The sequence below is a fragment of the Poromitra crassiceps genome (genome assembly GCF_964638095.1).
Source record: "Poromitra crassiceps genome assembly, chromosome: 16".
Classification (NCBI taxonomy): domain Eukaryota; kingdom Metazoa; phylum Chordata; class Actinopteri; order Beryciformes; family Melamphaidae; genus Poromitra; species Poromitra crassiceps.
In genome coordinates, this window is record NC_139645.1 from 6,973,956 (window position 1) to 6,983,500 (window position 9,545).

Below are 9,545 nucleotides of genomic sequence, written 5' to 3' on the forward strand. Positions count from 1 at the left end.
TTTGTATATGTATGTGTATATATACATGTATATGTATGTATGTATGTGTATACATGAGCGTGTGTGGAGGAGCGTGGGAGTTGGTATATGTATATATGGATGTATAAATTTGTTTATGAATGATTTGGGGGCAGGACTCGAAAAGCCTAGGCTTCTTCCGGCCCCTTTTCAAACAGTTCGCCTTTTCTTTATGTGGAGTTTACGTATTTTCCTTTTGCTGAAGTCTATTGGACTGTTATGTTTGGACTGTTTGAAATAAATCGTTTCAATCAATCGATCAATCAATCAATTTTGTACATGTGTACAATTTTATGTGTCGGATTCGGACCCCAGTAAGAATAGCTGTAGCATTTGCTGCACCTAATGGGGATCTTAATAAACTAAACTAAACTAGCATAAATCATTAAACATTGCTCATTCCCCTTTCTTCTCCCATCTAACCAATCATTTCTCACCTGATTTCAAAGGGTCGGTTGCTTTGAAGCTTTCTTGTCATAACCACCTCATACTGGCACCAGGTGAAACCATATGAATTGTGGCCAATGGTTGTAGTGGCACTGCTGGTCTCAGTCCCACAGTTTCCACTGGAACATGTGAACCCATTCTGGTAGCAGTACTTATGGGTTTGCTTGTTGCGAAGCTCTACCTACAAATAAGTAGGCACGCACGCACACGCACACACACACACACACACACACACACACACACACACACACGCACGCACGCACACACACACACACACACACACACACACACACACACACAGACACACACACACACACACACACACACACACACACAAAACAGAATAAATATTTACCTCTATTTACAGTACTGTAGTTGTTTCCCATGTCATTCATACATGTATGGTTTATCAACACATTCTCACTCCAAACTCGTCTCACAGAACCGCTTTGTGAAGCGCCTTTGGCGACCTCTGTAACACTCCATGGAGCCTCCGGCGTTTTATGGAACACACACGCTCCGTGCAGCAGCACTCGCGTTTTATGGAACGCAGCAGGCATTGGGCGGGTTTGGTTAGGGGTAGAGTCTCCAGGGCAGTCAAGGGTCAAAGACCCCCTAAAGGGGTTCAGGTCTTTGACCCCAAGGGTTTTCAAGCCCCAAGCCAAAGCCCCTAAGCCAAAACCAGGGTGGTGCTACCGTCCCCTAAAACGGAAAACGAGAAAACGAAAACGGAAAAACGGAAACGAAAAAAAACCTGAAAAACGAAAAAAAAAACTTAAACGGAAAAATGAAACTGCTTAATATTGTTTGGCCTTATATTTTTCTGTATGCGGCCCACAACCAAAAAAGTTTGGCCACCCCTAGACAGAAGTAAATGGACTGTAACTATAATCCACAAAACACTGCGTTCCAGCATCTTCCCTCTCTCTCATTAAAACAACATTACCTGCCATTGTTTAAAGTTGAACTTGAACCTACCTCATATGTCCCATCTGCATTCAGGTGTTTGGGGGTGAAGGTCACTGACCCGCCAAGGTACCATGCAGACACGCTGGAGACCAGAACCAGCAGCAGCAGCAGAGTGACAGAAGCCATGGTTCTTTCAATGCTGCCACCCTCTCTCTGTCCCCTTAATAGATAGTGCATGCCTCTTATAAACTTATAAACCCTACTACAAGGAAATTAATTTTATTTATTTAACCTTTATTTAGACAGGCGAGTCATTAAGTCATTAAGTCATTAAGTCATTAATGTCTCCATGCAGACACGCTGGAGACCAGAACCAGCAGCAGCAGCAGCAGAGTGACAGAAGCCATGGTTCTTTAAATGCTGCCACCCTCTCTCTGTCCCCTTAATAGATAGTGTATGCCTCTTATAAACCCTACTACAAGGAAATTAATTCTAGAGACATGTCACTGTATGTCCACAGGAGAGGGAAGTCACTATAGATTGTAGATTGTAGAGGTATGTCACTGTTTCAATCATGAGAGACCAGTGGGTAGAATTGAACAAGCGAGCTTTGTTCACAAATGGCATGTTGATTAGATATATGGCATGAAATGGCATGGGAACTAATTCTATGGCATGACATGGATTAAAATCTTCAGAATTGACTGTGGTGTTTGTGACAGGTGTGACTGGTGTGACAGTGTTGACAGGTATATGTCAAAATGCATTTGTTGCGACACTGCAGGAGAGCACGCTACCCTTGTGAGGCTAGCCTTCCAGCCTCACCTCCCTCCCTGGAAGGATTCACATTCCAGCCTCCAGCCTTGCTTCAGCGCATCCATCATGTCCAAGCTATTCGTTGCTGCAGGTAGGCCATCCCTTTCGTCCAGCATCTAGCCTTCTAACCTTGACCCACATCCAAACCCTAAACCCAACCAAATGGCTACCAGTGCATAACCCCAACCCCCTCACCCCTCTGTGCCTCAACCGTGTGCGTACATGTACGTGTATGCGAGTAAATGTTCCAGTTCCGGTATGTAGTGTAGGCTATATGAACAGATTGTGCACAAGTACTGTAATTGGACACTGACTCCAAAACAATAAAGACAATTTGGTGGATTCTAGTTTTGAATGCATACCAGTATCAAAACAATACTGAAAAGCAAACAGTTAAAAATGCAAAGTGGAGTAATACTGAACAACCACAACTTCAACCGTTCTTGTTGTTTTGAACGTATAAGAGATACTTAATGTCCTTCAAGTCCTTCAGGTAAATTAAAGGCCATCAGGGGCAGGCAGGCAGTCTGCACAGTTAACAAAACACTGTTTAATATCGTGCAATCATTTTGTTTGTATGCAAACAAAAGCCCTAAAGTCAAAACTACAGTATTTTATATGATGGTTCCTCTCAACCGCGAGAGTGGATATTGGTCCTTCCCATCTCCAGGAGATACATTGTGATAATTTGATTATAATAATAATTATTTGTTATTTGTCACCCTGTTTGCTGTGTCCATCCAGCTTATGCCTGTGTCACTTTACTGTCATTTCAACATGTTGAAATAAATGTTGAACATGTTCAACATTTATATTGTTTTTGTTGCCTGCTCCCAACTCCCCAACCGACTTCTTATTACATAATAATACTACATAATAGGGCGGCTTCTGACACACACAAACACAATCGACATCCACAATCCTATGACATAATCAGCGATGTCATAGACATTGTGACATCATCAGTGTAGACAATGTGATGTCATCAGTGATCTAACACAATCAACATCCAGAATGCTGACATCATCAATGATGTTAGACATTATGATGCCATCAATGTTTGTTATAAATCCTTCCCTGCTTCCACCTGATGATGCCACCGATGATGTCACTGTTACTTCTTCTTCTACTTCTTCTTCTTCTTCTTCTTCTTCTGTTGTGGAGTTTTATGGCAGTTGGCATCCTCTATGTTGCATTACCGCCTCCTTCTAGATTCATCCATCCTCTTATACTTATACTCCCACAAGTTCTGCCAGTGATTATGTCATGTCCTACCCCACAATCTTCGAGTGATGTCAGACCCACTGATGATGATGATGATGATGTTGCATGAGTCTACACAACCCCCCAAAAAGTGCCCCCATGGCATATCGTCTCCAGAGTCTCCACCCTAGAGAAATGACCGTGCAAAATTTCTAGTATTAATGATAGAATGTAAAATTCCACTGAAACATAATAGGTGCTTAATGCTTCAATATATCATTCTACAAGGAAGTGACCACAGTTGGCTCATGCCAGTGCCAAGAAATAACAATTGCGTTGTTCGAGTTTCCTATAACAATGAGTGGCGGGATAATCCACCTCATTAACTCAACAAAGGCTGGGCGAAACCAACTCCGCCTTCATTTCACCAGTAGAATACTTTCAGTTTCTTCACAGTAATGTGCATGGATATAAAAAATGGCCTTAAAATGAATAAACGTTAACAGTTTTACTAAGATGGGCCTATGAAATGACTTGGAATATTGTTTTTATCATTTTGGAAATAAATAAATTGTAATCCCCAATCTTTCCAAGTACCCCCTGGAAGCTGCTCAAGTACCCCTAGGGGTACACGTACCCCTGGTTGGGAATCACTGCATCTTTACAACTGCTGTGAGCAGAAAATAATCTCAGAATGCAACACATCGATATCGATATCACTATTTGGTAGCCAGACACGGAGCTGAACGCTGAGAGTTTCAAGTTTCAAACAACTTTATTAATCCCACAAGGGGGAATTGAATTTAGAGCAGCTTGTATACAAAACACAGACACATCATACAAACAAACAAGTGAGTTCAAATGTGAGGTCTCCAGACCATAGTTCAAGCAGAAGGCCACTCACGCGTAATCCGATCTCAACGTGGTCAAAAAATCCTAGTATGACGTCTGCTATGACGTCAAACATGACGTCAGTTAATCCTCATATATATAGCAAGGGTCCTACGTCACCTCTCTCTCTCTGGCCGACCATAGCAGCAGCAGCCCACGGCAGTCCATCTCCCTTGAAGCCGGCCCCGAAGCGTTGTTTTGCACCAGATCCGCAGACCGAATCAGCACCCACAAGCCTTCTCTACCCGTGGATATTCCCATTCCTGGCATGTCGAGTTCAGTCATCGGTCCCCTGTCCCGGACCGGCCACGGAGCGTACTTGCCTTCCGAGGTGCCTGACGAAGACGTTGGCGAAGCGACCGGACCACAGGCTGCCAACATAGCCCCCCGCGCGCCACTGCGACGGCCCCGGTAGGAGAGCAGAAGACGAAGCGCCGCGCCGCGGACGCCCAAGAACGCGTGCGAGCGTGCCGGAGGGAGAGGCCGATCGGCGCGGACGTGCGAGAAGCCGCGGGCGAAGACCAGTAGAGGCAGCCGCCCCCAGAGCCGGGAGCCGCTGGGGAAATGGAGGCCGCGGGGCCGCCGCGAGACGCCACGTACTTCCTGGTCGCACTGACCCCCAGGCCGCCGGGCAGATTCACGGTGATTGACGGGAACCGGCTTGGAGAAGCGCTGAAGCCGGAGCGCCGTGGCATCTCGGGCACTCTGGGCAGACCGAAAGGTCCATGGGGCGAACGGTTCATTCTGGCGGCAACAGCTGAAATGTAGTGCAATTTGCTTCCCTTCCAAATCCAGCGACGTAAAATAATCCATTCACGAAAAGAATAAGCACTCCCAGGAATTCATGGACGATAAAAGTTTAACGTTACATGCAGTCAAGCAGAAAGTCGCACTCGGCAGTAAAACTCGCATCCATGTTCCATCCTGTTCTTTCTGTCACGAAGACTATAATCCACCAGATCACATGACGTTTTTCATCAAGTCTTTAATCCACCGTCACACTTCAGGACATCCTCTTAATCCAAAACAGAGTGTGAAAAGTAGCTGTCTCCCTCCTTGTTGTGGTGTTTGCGAAACGGAGGTTCACGGTAACCAGAGACCTTTTATCGTAAAGATGCGACAGCACACAGCCAATCCGCCATTTTGGAGACTAAGCTTCTGCCCCAGCAAGGAGCCGTATTTCAGGCCAAAATGGCCGCAGCGCCGTTTTCAAAAAGGCACTATATACTCTTGCCTTCTCATTCTCAATCAACCCCATGTGACTGATGGTGACTGATAAATTAAATTAGGAAGCTCCTGTGATGATGACAATGATAATTTCTTAACTTTAGCCGATCTGAGGGGGTTTATCTGAACAACAATCTTAAAAAACAACAACTCCACTATCACCCCCCTTCCTGGAGCCCGACGACACCTTCATAATACCAGACTCGCTCTGTTAGTCGTCTTGGACATGGACGAGGGGACGTTAGGTTTCATAGTGACACTGCGAAATACGAATCCGGTACATAAACGGACTCGATCCGGATCCCCTCCCTCTGATGGACCTGTGCAGGCGCTCCGTGCGGGCGGCTCTAGGAAGGGACCGCCCGAGCGGAATCCACGGACTGCCCCTGCCCGCCTCTCTCAAGAGCTACCTGCTCTACCAAGGACGGGGTTGACGACCACAGCACACCGAGCATACCCCGGAGGACCAGTCACCCGTGGACGCGAAAGGACCCATGAGGAAAGTATCAGTACTTCAGCATTTAAACAGGCAATCTACCAGTCCAGTAAAATCAATTCAATTTATTAAAAAAAAAAAAAAAAAAAAAAAAAAAACTTTATTAGTCCCGCAAAGGCCAATTTAAGGCATGAATACTGCAAACAAGCTGTACTCTGTACACATCCAAAAAACAATACAAAAAACAAGACAATAAATACAATAAATGACACTGATAAAGCAAGATCCCTGATTACAGTGTATCCAACACCACAAAGGAATATAGGTGTCACATCAATACAAATTAATTTCAGTCAATACAATCCAAGTGCATATTAGACTTGTTCAAGGGTTCAAATCAAAAGGTCAAGGTACAGACCTAGTCTAGATAAACTGACCACTTCTCGTACTGTGGCTGTTCACCAGTCGAATGGCCTCTGGAACCAAACCAAACTTCCTTCTGCTTGTTTCGCAGGCAGGCTGTCTAAAGCGCTTTCCTGATGGCATTAAGTCAAAACAGACATGAAGGACATGCGTGGAGTCATTGATTACCTCGTGCGCTTGGCCTGCGATCTGACTATTCTACCCAGCGGGCATCTCAGCCTGCCTATCTCCGACGCCTAAGCGGAAATCGCTTCTGGCAAATGGCCAGCGGGAGTCACAATAATAATAATAATTATAATAATAATAATTACAACAATAATAATAATAACCACGCAAGGGGCCATTCTAACACCCCTGGCCCACGGAGCTTGTCTGAGCATCAGCTAGAATGAGTGTTACTGCATAACTTCGGACCGAAGCCAGACGGCCCAGGGAATGCTGACGTCTTTCCGTGTTAAGCTACCCGGTCTTAATACACCACCTCCTGTTCTTAACGAATTTCAAAGTAAAATGCCTCTGGCATTTCTTCAGAAGCAGAATCAGAATGACTTAATGATCCCCGAGGGGAAATCGGGACAGGTTACAGTAGCTCGCTCACAGTACACACATAGCTTAAAATAAAATAAACAGTAGTAAATGCAACGCAAATGCAAAATACAAAACACGTCAGGTAAGTATACATTCCGTGTCAATTATCATTATTGCACCCGGGACTATATTAAGTCGGCTTGCCCTATACGCCACACGTGGCTCAGCCAGGCACAGTTAACCTATCGGCTGGCTCAGTCTCAGGGAGACTGAGCGTCTCCGAGGTGCTCTTTAAGGAAGGCATTAAATAGACTAATGGCCACAGGCAGGAATGATTTCCTGTGCCTCTCCGTACTGCATCTAGGTGGAATCAGTCTCTCACTGAACGTACTCCTGCGTTCGACTAGCACGCCGTGGAGTGGGCGCGAGTCATTGTTCACGATGGAGCGTAGCCTGGACAACGTTCTCTTCTCTGACACCGCAGCCAGAGAGCCCCGCTGCCCCAGCACACAATAGCATACAGGAAGGCACTAGCCCCCTTCTGCCCTTTCTCGTTCATGGCTCACTACGTCAAGCTCAGGCCTCGGACCGGCCCCTCGGCTCCCCTGCTCCTCATCGCACCCTGTCACCACACGACAAGATCCCGGTTCACCCTGCACCTCAAGCAGACGCTCCAGCAATGCAACCCCCGACGAAGGACTACTCCAGCCACTCCTTCAGGATCGGAGCGACCACCTCGGCCGCCGAGCAAGGAGTGCCCTCCGCCTCCCTCCAGCAAACGGGCCGCTGGCCCTCATCGGCACATCGTCATCGCCCGGAACAATTCCCCCTTCTGCCCCTTCTCGTCCATGGCTCACTACGTCAGGCTCAGGCCTCGGACCGGCCCCTCGGCCCCCCTGTTCCTCATCGCACCTTGTCACCACATGACAAGATCCTGGTTCACCCTGCACCTCAGGCAAACGCTCCAGCAACGCAACCTCTCGACAAAGAAATACTCCAGCCACTCCTTCAGGATCAGAGCGGCCACCTCGGCCGCCGAGCAAGGAGTGTCCTCCGCCTCCCTCCAGCAAATGGGCCGCTGGTCGTCATCGGCATTCTCCAGCTACATCCGCCCGGAGCAGGCGGCCATACTGGCGGCCCAAAGAACCCTCCTCCCTTAAATCGGTGAGCATGGCAACAAACAATGTCCCGGACTTCCGTGCCGATGAAGAAAATGTCTCGTTGGTGGTGGCTCCCCGAAAGCACGGCGCCAGCAAGGCGCAGTAAACTCCCCGGCTCATTTTTGGGGGGGAGAAAGAGAAAGAGAGAGCAAAAAAGTCAGGGTAGTCGCGCCAAGGCAGCCAAGTAGGCCAAGCCGGGAAGCGCCAAGCTAAACTCTAATGTACCAAGATCGAAGGCCCGACCGAGTTAGGAGCGCCGGCCGCAAATAGCCGTTAGCCGCTAAAAGGTCGAAGGCCGGAAAAGTACAATCGCGAAGCGCCAAGGCGGCCAGGTAGGCTAAGCTGGGAAGCGCTATCGCGAGGTGCCCGACCGAGTTGGGAGCGCCAGCCGCAAATAGCTGTAAGTCGCTAAAAAGGTCGAAGGCAGGAAAAGTACAATCGTGAAGCGCCAAGGCGGCCAGGTAGGCTAAGCTGGGAAGCGCTATCACGTGCCCGACCGAGTTGGGAGCGCCAGCCGCAAATAGCTGTAAGTCGCTAAAAAGGTCGAAGGCAGGAAAAGTACAATCGTGAAGCGCCAAGGCGGCCAGGTAGGCTAAGCTGGGAAGCGCTATCACGAGGTGCCCGACCGAGTTGGGAGCGCCAGCCGCAAATAGCTGTAAGTCGCTAAAAAGGTCGAAGGCAGGAAAAGCAAGATCGAAGGCCCGACCGAGTTGGGAGCGCCAGCCGCAAATAGCTGTAAGCCGCTAAAAAGGTCGAAGGCCGGAATAGTGCAATCAACTACTGGCGCCTGCAGATCTCAATTAACCTCCGGTAATCAGATCTTCCTTTTGGGGGATCTCCTAGCCCATGCAGGCGCCCTCCTCTGCCTCAAGAGCAGCGCCACTGGCCAATGGAGTCAAGCGCCAAAGCATTTGCCATGCACGCCGATTGCTAAATAAAGTTTGTCTAATCCTACCAACTGGCCTCTCCTGATTGAAGTGAGGTCTCCAGACCATAGTTCAAGCAGAAGGCCACTCACGCGTAATCCGATCTCAACGTGGTCAAAAAATCCTAGTATGACGTCTGCTATGACGTCAAACATGACGTCAGTTAATCCTCATATATATAGCAAGGGTCCTACGTCACCTCTCTCTCTCTGGCCGACCATAGCAGCAGCAGCCCACGGCAGTCCATCTCCCTTGAAGCCGGCCCCGAAGCGTTGTTTTGCCCCACCCACCTCCCCAGTCCACCACCAACGAGTCTTGACTCCTGATCCCCCACGGGGGGGGGATCTCCCTAGCCCATGCAGGCGCCCTCCTCTGCCTCAAGAGCAGCGCCACTGGCCAATGGAGTCAAGCGCCAAAGCATTTGCCATGCACGCCGATTGCTAAATAAAGTTTGTCTAATCCTACCAACTGGCCTCTCCTGATTGAAGTGAAGTTACACCATAAAAGGAACAATGCACAGTAAAAAAAAAAAAAAGAAGTATAAAGTAAAAATAGTAATAA